Below are 13127 nucleotides of genomic sequence, written 5' to 3'. Positions count from 1 at the left end.
GTCAGTTGTTGGTGTAAGATCACAGTGCTCCCTTATGTGTATGCCTGGCACCGTTTGCAGGACCACAGGAGTGGAGTAAATTGTCAAGTGTTGGTCCTAAAGGAGGGTGCAATGGCCAGCTGGATCTGCTGTCCTCTGCCCAGCATTCAGCCCCTACAGTGATTACCCTCCAAATGCCTGGCCGTGTTCTGCTTTCCCTGGTTCCCTGAATGTGAAGAAGTCTCTCTGCCCTGAGCTCGCTCAGTGCCCCACCTTTTCTTAGCCTCAGTCTCTGGGTTTGGAGCCCGTGACCCTCTCCTGTAGTTGTTTGAAATCCACCTTCTCCAAAATAACCTGAAGCACAACTACTCACTGGTAGGGAGAGACCGTGGAAGCAGGAATGGACATGGAGCCCGACAAGGAGAATGGACAGCAACTTCGACCTGAGTTTACAGTGGGATGCAGTAGACGATAAGGTCAATGCAATTTTGGGCCTCAAATCCAGCACAGGGAGGCAGCAGCCTCTCTATCTGACACGACTCCACCTGGAATGCCTTGTTCAGCTCTGCAAAGCACATTGCCAGAAAGATACAGAACGTACCAACAAAAGTGATCAGGGGCCTGGCAGGAAGATTGAAAGGCCTAAAAAAGTCTGAGTTGCCTAAGCCATGACTAAGGGGTGTCAGGACAGTCTGCAGATATTTGAAGGGTTTTAACACAAAAGATTGAGAGGGGCTATTCATTAATTATTCACATTATGGTAGCACCATGACCATGTCAGGATGGGATTAAGGACAGGTTTAGGCTGAGTGTGGAGAACTCCCTGGCTCTGAGATTTTCAGTGCTCAGCAACCAAAAAGTGTTGATGCAAACCCCAAAACTATTGAAGAAAGATGTTAATTTAGATGAAAATGAAACTTTTCCATTTTTTACCAAATTTTTGTAGGAAGAAAAAATAATTTCCCAATGAGTTGCAGTTACTGAACCGTGGGAGGAAATGCCCCACCCACTTGTCCCAGCATTTCCCAGTGCTGGGATGAATTTTAAATGCAACCCCTAAAAGGGAAGAAACTCTGCAAGAGATTTTCTCATAATGATCGTGGTCAGCCACAGTATGGGCCTGACCTGACTCACATTTACTTCCTTCTGCAAGTTTATGGGCAGTTTCTAAGACCAACTCCTTTTTTAATTCCTCTCTGCTGTGATCCTGGCACCTTTCCAGCATGTCTGCTCGAGGGAGGGCCAGGTTACCTCAATGAAGCCAGGCTGTTACCTGTCAACATTAAAAGGAAGGCGAGCTCTCACTTTCCAGTGTACTTCCTTGGGCAACGTTGAAGTTTATTTGTCCAGAGAACTAAATGATCAAAAACATCTTGTGTCAATGAAAGTCTTGTTTACAAAAGTGGTGCACCCAGATTCCATCCCAAATGCCACACTTCACCCACAGAGCCAGGCTCAGCACAAAGCAGTCCTTGGACGCAAGCAAATGAGAGGCAAAGGTTACACTCATTAACATTCATCTCAGGCTCTTTTGCCATTGGCTCTTTCTGCACTTCCATGAAAGATGAATTCCTGGAGTTGGAGCAATGAGGGTTCAACCCTTTCAAATTCCCATGAGGCCTCAATGACACCAGGTCATTTCTGAAACAGAAGCACCATGGACCTGATTTTCAAAGAGGTCACTTGAGCTGCCACAATTCCCTTGGGCTTCCATTGGAGTTGTGAGGGCTCAGAGCTTCTGAAATTTGGGCCTTGATTCTGATTTCTCTTACACTGATGTGACTCCCTTGATTTCAGTGGAGTTTTTCCTGGTTTACATGAGTGTGAGCTCAGAATTAGGACCCCGCCTCTCCTGCACTTATCCCTCTTCCCCCCACCCCTTCCAGTGTCTTCTTTGAAACAGAACACCAGGGACTTGGACAGCTTTATCACAGGATGGGAACCTGGGAGGCAGTGACCATGAGATGGTCGAGTTCAGGATCCTGACACAAGGAAGAAAGGAGAGCAGCAGAATACGGACCCTGGACTTCAGAAAAGCAGACTTTGACAACCTCAGGGAACTGATGGGCCCGTGTCATGGAGTCCCCGGGCGATGCTCTGGAACTGCTCCCTACAAAGCCAGGCAGGACTCTGGGGAAGTCTCCTCTCTGGGAGCAGACTGTCTGCAGGGCAAACAGCTCACACAACTTCCACCTTCCTGGGTCTGTCCTCGGAGCATTCAGCATCCTCTCTGCCCTTCCGTGCGGTTCCCACAGCGAGTCCGCCCAGGCAGGCTCCTGGGGAAGCCAGAGGGTCCTGCACTCCAACTCTGCAGTCAGATGTGACTCTCAGCCAGACAGTAAAACAGAAGGTTTATTAGATGACAGGAACATGGTCTAACACAGAGCTTGTAGGTGCAGAGAACAGGACCCCTCAGCTGGGTCCATTTTGGGGGGCAGTGAGCCAGACAACCACTGCTGCACTTCACTCCATGTCCCCAGCCAGCCCCAAACTGAAACTCTCTCCAGCCCCTCCTCCTCTGGGCTTTGTCCCTTTCCCGGGCCAGGAGGTCACCTGATTCCTTTGTTCTCCAACCCTTTAGCTCTCACCTTGCAGGGGGGAAGGGCCCAGGCCATCAGTTTCCAGGAAACAGGGTGTTGGCCATTCTCTGTGTCCAGACCCCTGCACACACCTGCCCTCTAGGGCTCTGCAACGATCATACACCCTTATCCCACCACCTAGATACTTAAGAACTGCATAGGGGAAACTGAGGCACCCACACACTATTCAGAGGAAACATTAAGAACAGTCCCGCTTCATCACAGCCCGATCCCCTGGGAGAATAACATGACAGGGGGGAAGAAAAGGAGTACTTGTGGCACCTTAGAGGCCACAAGTACTCCTTTTCTTTTTGCGGATACAGACTAATACGACTGCTACTCTGAAACCTGTCATGAGGGGGAAAGGAATCCAGGAGAGCTGGCTGTATTTTAAAGAATTGTTATTGAGGTTACAGGGACAAACCATCCCAATGTGTAGAAAAAATAGTAAATATGGCAGGTGACCAACTTGGCTTAACAGTGAAATCCTTGCTGATCTTAAACACAAAAAAGAAGCTTATAAGAAGTGGAAGATTGGACAAATGACCAGGGAAGAGTATAAAAATATTGCTCAGGGATGCAGGAGTGAAATCAGGAAGGCCAAATCACAGTTGGAGTTGCAGCTAGCAAGAGATGTTAAGAGTAACAAGAAGGGTTTCTTCAGGTATCTTAGCAACAAGAAGAAAGTCAAGGAAAGTGTGGGCCCCTTATTGAATGAGGGAGGCAACCTAGTGACAGAGGATGTGGAAAAAGCTAATGTACTCAATGCTTTTTTTGCCTCTGTCTTCAGGAATGAGGTCAGCTCCCAGACTGCTGCACTGGGCAGCACAGCATGGGGAGGAGGTGACCAGCCCTGTGTGGAGAAAGAAGTGGTTCGGGACTATTTAGAAAAGCTGGACGTGCACAAGTCCATGGGGCTGGATGCGCTGCATCCGAGAGTGCTAAAGGAGTTGGCGGATGTTATTGCAGAGCCATTGGCCATTATCTTTGAAAACTCATGGCAATCGGGGGAAGTCCTGGAAGACTGGAAAAAGGGTAATGTAGCGCCCATCTTTAAAAAAGGGAAGAAGGAGGATCCTGGGAACTACAGGCCAGTCAGCCTCACCTCAGTCCCCAGAAAAATCATGGAGCAGGTCCTCAAGGAATCAATTCTGAAGCACTTAGAGGAGAGGAAAGTGATCAGGAACAGTCAGCATGGATTCACCAAGGGCAAGTCATGTCTGACTAATCTAATTGCCTTCTATGACGAGATAACTGGCTCTGTGGATGAGGAGAAAGCAGTGGATGTGTTATTCCTTGACTTTAGCAAAGCTTTTGACACGGTCTCCCACAGTATTCTTGCCAGCAAGTTAAAGAAGTATGGGCTGGATGAATGGACTACAAGGTAGATAGAAAGCTGGCTAGATCATCGGGCTCAACAGGTAGTGATCAATGGCTCCATGTCTAGTTGGCAGCCGGTATCAAGCGGAGTGCCCCAAAGGTCAGTCCTGGGGCCGGTTTTGTTCAATATCTTCATTAATGATCTGGAGGATGGTGTGGATTGCACCCTCAGCAAGTTTGCAGATGACACTAAACTGGGAGGAGAGGTAGATACGCTAGAGGGTAGGGATAGTATACAGTGGGACCTAGGCAAATTAGAGGACTGGGCCAAAAGAAATCTGATGAGGTTCAACAAGGACAAGTGCAGAGTCCTGCACTTAGGACAGAAGAATCCCATGCACCGCTAAGACTAGGGACCGAATGGCTCGGCAGCAATTCTGCAGAAAAGGACCTAGGGTTTACAGTGGACGAGAAGCTGGATATGAGTCAACAGTGTGCTCTTGTTGCCAAGAAGGCCAATGGCATTTTGGGATGTATAAGTAGGGGCATTGCCAGCAGATCGAGGGACGTGATTGTTCCCCTCTATTCGACATTGGTGAGGCCTCATCTGGAGTACTGTGTCCAGTTTTGGGCCCCACACTACAAGAAGGATGTGAAAAAATTGGAAAGCATCCAACGGAGGGCAACAAAAATGATTAGGGGACTGGAACACATGACTTATGAGGAGAGGCTGAGGGAACTGGAATTGTTTAGTCTGCAGAAGAGAAGAATGAGGTGAGATTTGATAGCTGCTTTCAACTACCTGAAGGGGGGTTCCAAAGAGGATGGATCTAGACTGTTCTCAGTGGTAGCAGATGACAGAACAAGGAGTAATGGTCTCAAGTTGCGGTGGGGGAGGTTTAGGTTGGATATTAAGAAAATCTTTTTCATGAGGAGGGTGGTGAAGCACTGGAATACATTACTTAGGGAGGTGGTGGAATCTCCTTCCTTTGAGATTTTTAAGGTCAGGCTTGACAAAGCCGTGGCTGGGATGATTTAGTTGGGGATTGGTCCTGCTGTGAGCAGGGGGTTGGACTAGATGACCTCCTGAGGTCCCTTCCAACCCTAAGATTCTATGATTCTATGATAGGATAACCTGCACCCCAGACCCATTTATGAGGGTGTGTACAAACCCTGTACTGGTGACGTGAGGGTTAAGGAGTTGATCTGGACACAGGAAGCCCCACTCCAGCCACCCTTGCTGGGCACATTCCCAGCAGAGGCAAAGCTCAGAAGGGAGTGGCTCAGTTCAGTCTGTGTAGGCAGAGCAGGAGGGGGTTGCAGCCTCTTGCAGAGAAGCCAGAGGCTGGGACCAGGCTCTATGGTCAAGTCACCACAAGCCCTTCAGTCGTGGGGGCTAAGGACAATGAACCATGGCAGGCAGAGGGGGACCCTCTGGGGAATGGCCTGAGAGCGCTCCAAGGGGGACCCCAAGACAGACTGGTGGGGCCAGCAGATGATCCAAAGCCAGGCTAGGAAGTGGCCCAGGGAACAGGCATGGAGTGCCTGTCTCCTAGGCCGTGCAATTTGAATTATTGTTTCTTTTGACTCTGCATTGCAGCCTGGTAGAAGAGGGGTCTGGGACCCCTGCCCATGGCCACCAACTCTCGCCATTGGGTGACACGGCCACTAAACCCTGCCACTAGATGAGGCGGCTGCTGACTCTCACCACTGGGTGCCTCAGTCCAGAGTATTGCCACTAGGTGGTGCTGCCAGCCTTTGACTAACTCCCACCCCCCCACCCACCATTTGACATCATTGTAATATGGGCCACTTGCTACGTTCCCAGTGAAGACTGTGGTAGAAGTAATAGGAAAGGCAGGAAGCAACATGGCGTGCTGTAGCAAGGTATAGTTTATGTCAGCTGGGTACTGGTACTTTCCTCATTGGGACACTAAGGATTCACCTGCAGTGCAGAGATATTCTGGTATCTCTATCTGGCATTTTGTCTGCAGTCTTGGGACATGCTCCCAGTTTGAGGCTGAGGTTTTGTTTGAAGCCCTGAATCACACATGACTGATGTTACACAAATAAATACAAACCCAAGAACAAAACAGTTAACTCAATATTAGGGTTACCCTGTTACACAGAAAGTGACGTTCATTTCCCCACATTGCACATACAGGATATGGTTATTCATTTACTAGCCTAGTAATCAAATATTTAAGCTGGCCAAGGTGAGGAAGTGAATGAAGGCACCTTCCCAGCAACCCTTGTTCTTGGGATTTCTTTCCTCCATGAAGGCACCCTCTAGGAGTCATGTACCTTGCCACAGACCCAGTCTGACCAGGACAGCCATTCAGACATGTGCATAGCCTCAAACTCAGCATGCCAGAACTCCCTTAGAAAACTCCATTAAACACCCAGCTCCTCAGTTCCGCTCCTCTCTAGAAGTTATAGGTGCCTAAACTCCAAAATTCTGGGGGAAGAGGGAAGCTAAGGGTTAATCTACACAGAATGTTTTACCAGTTTAATTATATTGGTATAATTACACCGATTTAGTTATACCAGTATACCTCCCTGGGTGGACACTGTTATCCTGGTATAAGTGTGGCTTTTTTCAATTTAACTTAAACCTCTTCCAAAGCAACATAATCTAAACAGAAGAAAAGCCACCATACCAGAATAAGTGTGTCCAGAAAGGGAGTTATTCTGGTAAAATTATAGTGGTTTAAATTCACACCTTAGCTTATACAGATATAACTTTCCCATGTAGACAAGACCTAAGGAGCCCCCATAGTGGCAGAGAATTTTTGCTTTCCTGAAATGAATATTTGATCTGGATTTGAATATGAACAAAACTCCCAGTAGGAATCTTACAAATCTTCAGTATAAGCAGGGTTCTGACTGTTCCATGATTGTACAGAATTTGCTTCAGAATCCTACCCTCTCTGCAACACGAGCTCCAGAATCTAGCTTGAACTGTAAAATAAATAAATAAATAAAATGGTGTTTGCTGCCCTCAGTAACTGTATCCCAAACACTGTGGGATACTCACAGAGAATGCCTCGAGACCTCTTGATTTTCCTTTACAATATCCAAAAATTCCTGCTGAGCCAGACTTGTCCACCTGCAGAATTTCACTGGCTTAACTAACAATGTTCTTTAAACCAATAGAGTTAAACTGATTCAACTTTGTGTGTGGATACTCTTTAATCAGTTTAAACCTGACATATCAAATTGACATTAATATTGACACACAATTTAAATAAACTGGAAGATGAGGCCTTAGCTTAGATGAAGCCTTAGCTTTCTCACAATTATCAAAACTGGGACGGACAGAAATTTCAGATAATTGGTGAACATTTTTTTTAAAGCAAATAAAATGTACCGACTCTCTGGTGAATGATGCATTACCCACTGGAGAGTGTATAGTACAAGTCCCCCTCTGTGCTGATCCACAGAGAATGAGTTGTTATAGCTGCCAACTGCAAAGTCGTGAGTCTGGTTTACACTACAAAGTTAGGTTGACATAAGTCGACTTGCATTGATCTAGTTGTGCATGTGTCTACACCAAAATTTGTCTCCCACTGACATAAGCACCCCATTACAACAATGCAATAACACTGCCTTCTCTTAGCCCTGGTCTACGCTGGGTAGGGGATCAATCCAAGGCTATGTCTACACTATGAAATTAGGTCTAATTTATAGAAGTTGATTTTTTAGAAATCGATTTTATACAATCGATTGCGTGTGTCCCCACTTAAGACCATTAAGTCGGCGGAATGCGTCCACAGTACCGAGGCTAGCATCGACTTCCAGAGCGTTGCACTGTGGGTAGCTATCCCACAGTTCCCGCAGTCTCCACCGCCCATTGGAATTCTGGGTTGAGATCCCAATGCCTGATGGGGCAAAAAACATTGTCGCGGTTGGTTCTGGGTACATGTCGTCAGACCTCTCCCCACCCCCCGTGAAAGCAACAACAGACAATCGTTTCATGCCTTTTTTCCTGGGTTACTCGTGCAGACGCCATACCACGGCAAGCATGGAGCCCACTCAGCTCACCATCACCGTACGTCTCCTGGGTGCTGGCAGACACAGGGCTGCATTACTACACAGCAGCAGCTCATTGCCTTGTGGCAGCAGATGGTGCATTATGACTGGTAGCCATCCTTGTCGTCTCCTGGGTGCTCTTGGCCGGCTTCAGTGAGGTCGGTCAGGGCACCTGGACAGACATGAGTGCTCCTGGCAGATCTCGGTGAGGTCTGTCAGGGGCACCTGGACATAAATGGGAGTGACTCAGGTCATTCTCTTCTTTAAGTTTTGTCTAATGGAGATCAGTACTGCCTGGAATATCAACAGAGGAATAGCTCAGTGGTTTGAGTTTGGCCTTCTAAATCCAGGGTTGTGAGTTCAATCCTTGAAGGGGCCATTCTGCCTCAGGTTGCTCTCCCAGTCAGAGCAGCACTGTGAGAACCCAGGAGACAATTACAGCTAGCAGTTGTACTGCAAGGTCGGCTGCTAGCCTACCCCTTGCTTCCTCCTCCCTCCATGAAAGCAATGGCCAGCAATCATTTTGCGCCTTTTTCCGTGCGGGCACCATATTGCTGTCAGCATCGTCATCCACCTGCCGCTTCCGCTGCCACTCTGCTCTCCTGCAGACGCCATACCATGGCAAGCATGGAGCCCACTCAGATCACTGTGGCAGTCATGACTATTCTAAACACCACGCGCATTATCCAGCAGTATATGCAGAACCAGAACCAGAACCAGAACCTGGAAAAGCAGGCAAGTAGGCAATGGCAGCACGGTGAGGAGAGTGATGAGGACATGGACACAGACTTCTCTCAAAGTATGGGCCCCAGCAGTGTGGACATCATGGTGGTAATGGGGCAGGTTCATGCCGTGGAAAGCCAATTCTGGGCCTGGGAAACAAGCACAGACTGGTGGAACTGCATAGTGTTGCAGGTCTAGGATGATTCCCAATGGCTGCAAAACTTTCACATGCGTAAGGGCACTTTCATGGAACTTTGTGACTTGCTTTCCCCTGCCCTGAAGCGCCAGAATACCAAGATGAGAGCAGCCCTCACAGTTCACAAGTGAGTGGCGATAGCCCTGTGGAAGCTTGCAATGCCAGACAGCTACCGGTCAGTTGGGAATCAGTTTGGAGTGGGTAAATCTACTGTGGGGGCTCCTGTGATCCAAGTACCCAATGCAATCACTGAGCTGCTGCTACCAAGGGTAGTGACTCTGGGAAATGTGCCGGTCATAGTGGGTGGTTTTGCTGCAATGGGATTCCCTAACTGTGGTGGGGCGATAGACGGAACGCATATCCCTATCTTGGCACCAGGGCACCAAAACAGAGAGTACATAAACCGAAAGCGGTATTTTTCAATGGTGCTGCAAACATCACAAGGGACGTTTCACCAACATCAAGGTGGGATGGCTGGGAAAGGTTCATGACGCTTGCATCTTCAGGAACTCTGGTCTGTTTCAACAGCTGCAGCAAGGGACTTTCTTTTCAGACCAGAAGATAACCATTGGGGATGTTGCAATGCCTATAGTTATCCTTGGGGACCCAGCCTACCCCTTAATGCCATGGCTCATGAAGCCATACACAGGCAGCCTGGACAGTAGTCAGGAGCTGTTCAACTATAGGCTGAGGAAGTGCAGAATGGTGGTAGAATGTGCATTTGGATGTTTAAAAGTGCGCCGGCGCAGTTTACTGATTCGGTTAGAACTCAGCAAAACCAATATTCCCATTGTTATTACTGCTTGCTGTGCAAGGGGGAGACATTTATGGTGGGGTGGGAGGTTGACGCAAATCGCCTGGCCGCTGATTACGTGCAGCCAGACACCAGGGCAGTTAGAAGAGTACAGGAGGGCACGGTGCGCATCAGAGAAGCTTTGAAAACCAGTTTCATGACTGGCCAGGCTACAGTGTGAAAGTTCTGTTTGTTTCTCCTTGATGAAATCCCCTATCCCTTGGTTCACCCTACTTCCCTGTAAGCTAACCACCCTCCCCTCCCTCCTTGATCATCACTTGCAGAGGCAATAAAGTCATTGTTGCTTCAAATTCATGCATTCTTTATTAATTCATCACACAAATAGGGGGATAACTGCCAAGGTAGCCCAGGTTGGGTTGGGGAGGAGGGAAGGACAAGGCCACACTGCACTTCAAAACTTATTGAATGCCAGCTTTCTATTGCTTGGGCAGTCCTCTGGTGTGAAGTGGTTGGGTGCCTGGAGGCCCCCCCAACGCGTTCTTGAGCATCTGGGTGAGGAGGCTATGGAACTTGGGGAGGAGGGTGGTTGGTTACACAGGGGCTGTAGCGGGAGTCTGTGCACATGCTGCCTTTCCTGCACCTCAACCATACACTGGAGCATATCAGTTTGATCCTCCAGCAGCCTCAGCATTGACTCCTGCTTTCTGTCAGCAAGCTGACGCCACCTACCATCTTCAACCCGCCACATATTATCTTCAACTCGCCATCTGTCCTTGCGTTCATATTGTGCTTTCCTGGACTCTAACATTGTCTGCCTCCATGCATTCTACTGGGAGGACTGCATGAGCTCAGAGAACATTTCATCGCGAGTGCATTTTTTTCGCCTTCTAATCTTCACTAGCCTCTGGGAAGGAGATGACAGTGTGAGCGTTGAAACATTTGCAGCTGCGGGAGGGGAAAAAAAGGGAGAGTAGTAGTTAAAAAGACACATTTTAGAGAACAATGGGTAGACTCTTTCAGGGTGAACCTTGCTGTTAACATTACATAGCACATGTGCATTCGGTAGAAGGTCGCATTTTGCCTCTTATATTGAGGGTCTGCCGGTTTGGTGTGACACACACAGGGCCAGCGGGCAACAAAATTTGGCTTGCAGGCAGCCATGGTAAGCCACAGTCATTTGGCTTCTTTAACCTTCATAACATGTGGGAATGGTTTCAAACAGCAGCGCCCTCATTTCCCATACCAAGCAGCCGTTGGGTTGGCCATTTAAAATGGGTTGGCAGTTTAAAAGGAGGGGCTGTGGTTTTTGAGTTAACGTGCAGCACAAACCCAACTAAACCCCGATACACCCCCCCCCCCCCAATTCTCTGGGATGATCGCTTCACCCCTCTCCCCACCGCGTGGCTAACAGCGGGAAAGATTTCTGTGCAGCCACAGGCACACAGCCCAGCAGGAATGGCCACCTCTGAATGTCCCCTTAATAAAACTACCCTATTTCAATGAGGTGACCATGAATGATATCACTCTCCTGAGGATAACACAGAGAGATAATGAATGCCAGCAAACACTGGAACCATACGCTGCCATGCTTTGTTCTGCAATGATTCCCGACTACGTGCTACTGGCCTGGCGTGGTAAAGTGTGCTACCATGGAGGATGGAATAAGGCTGCCCTCCCCAGAAACCTTTTGCAAAGGCTTTGGGAGTACATCCAGGAGAGCTTTATGGAGATGTCCCTGGAGGATTTCTGCTCCATTCCCTTTTCCAGTAGCTGTACTGGCCGCAAATTAATCGTTAAACACGCTTGCTTTTAAACCATGTATTATATTTACAAAGGTACACTCACCAGAGGTCCCTTCTCAACCTGGTGGGTTCCGGAGCCTGCCTTGGGTGGATTCAGGGGGTAGTAGGTCCAGGGTGAGAAATAGTTCCTGGCTCTCAGGGAAAACAGTTTCTCCACTTCCTTGCTGTGCGCTATCTTCAACCTCCTCTTCCTCATCATCTTCCTCATCCCCAAAATGCGCATCCCTGTTGCATGATAATCCATTGATGGAGTCAAAGCACAGGGGTGGGGTAGTGGTGACTGCATCCCCTAGAATGGCATGCAGCTCATCATAGAAGTGGCATGTCTGGGGCTCTGACCCCGAGCAGCCGTTTGCCTCTCTGGTTTTTCGGTAGGCTTGCCTGAGCTCCTTAAATTTCACGCGGCACTGCTGCGGGTCCCTGTTATAGCCTCTGTCCTTCATGCCCTTGGAAATGTTTGGGCATTTCATCTTTTGGAACAGAGTTCTGATAGCATGGATTTGTCTCCCCATACAGCGATCAGATCCATACCTCCTGTTCAGTCCATGCTGGAGCTCTTTTGCGATTCTGGGACTCCATCATGGTCACCTCTGCTGATGAGATCTGCACTCACCTGCAGCTTGCCATGCTGGCCAAACAGGAAATGAGATTCAAAAGTTCACGGGTCTTTTCCTGTCTACCTGGCCAGTGCATCTGAGTTGAGAGCGCTGTCCAGAGCGGTCACAATGGAGCACTCTGGGATCGCTTCCAGAGGCCAATACCGTCGAATTGAGACCACACTACCCCAAATTCGACCCAGCAAGGTCGATTTCAGTGCTAATCCCTTCACCGGGGGAGGAGTATAGAAATCGATTTTAAGAGCCCTTTAAGTTGAAGTAAATGGCTTCGTCATGTGGACGGGTGCAGAGTTAAATCGATCTAATGCTGCTAAATTCGACCTAAACTCATAGTGTAGACCAGGACTAAGTTATGCAACTTCAGCCAAGAGAATAACGTAGCTGAAGTCAACGTACTTAGATCAACTTACTGTGGCGTCTTCACCACGGTAAGTCGACTCTGCCTGCGCCTTTCGCAGCATTGGAGTACAGGTGCTGACAGAGAGTGCTCGGGGGTCGATTTATCATGTCTAGACTAGACACGATAAATCGATCCTCACTGGATCGATCATAGAATCATAGAATCATAGAATATCAGGGTTGGAAGGGACCCCAGAAGGTCATCTAGTCCAACCCCCTGCTCAAAGCAGGACCAATTCCCAGTTAAATCATCCCAGCCAGGGCTTTGTCAAGCCTGACCTTAAAAACCTCTAAGGAAGGAGATTCTACCACCTCCCTAGGTAACGCATTCCAGTGTTTCACCACCCTCTTAGTGAAAAAGTTTTTCCTAATATCCAATGTAAACCTCCCCCACTGCAACTTGAGACCATTACTCCTCGTTCTGTCATCTGCTACCATTGAGAACAGTCTAGAGCCATCCTCTTTGGAACCCCCTTTCAGGTAGTTGAAAGCAGCTATCAAATCCCCCCTCATGCTTCTCTTCTGCAGGCTAAACAATCCCAGCTCCCTCAGCCTCTCCTCGTAACTCATGTGTTCCAGTCCCCTAATCATTTTTGTTGCCCTTCGCTGGACTCTCTCCAATTTATCCACATCCTTCTTGAAGTGTGGGGCCCAAAACTGGACACAGTACTCCAGATGAGGCCTCACCAATGTCGAATAGAGGGGAACGATCACGTCCCTCGATCT

The sequence above is a fragment of the Lepidochelys kempii genome, chromosome 18 (genome assembly GCF_965140285.1).
Source record: "Lepidochelys kempii isolate rLepKem1 chromosome 18, rLepKem1.hap1, whole genome shotgun sequence".
In the NCBI taxonomy this organism is placed as follows: Eukaryota; Metazoa; Chordata; order Testudines; family Cheloniidae; genus Lepidochelys; species Lepidochelys kempii.
The sequence above is the reverse complement of the archived record's forward strand: the minus strand, read 5'-3'. Positions refer to the sequence as shown.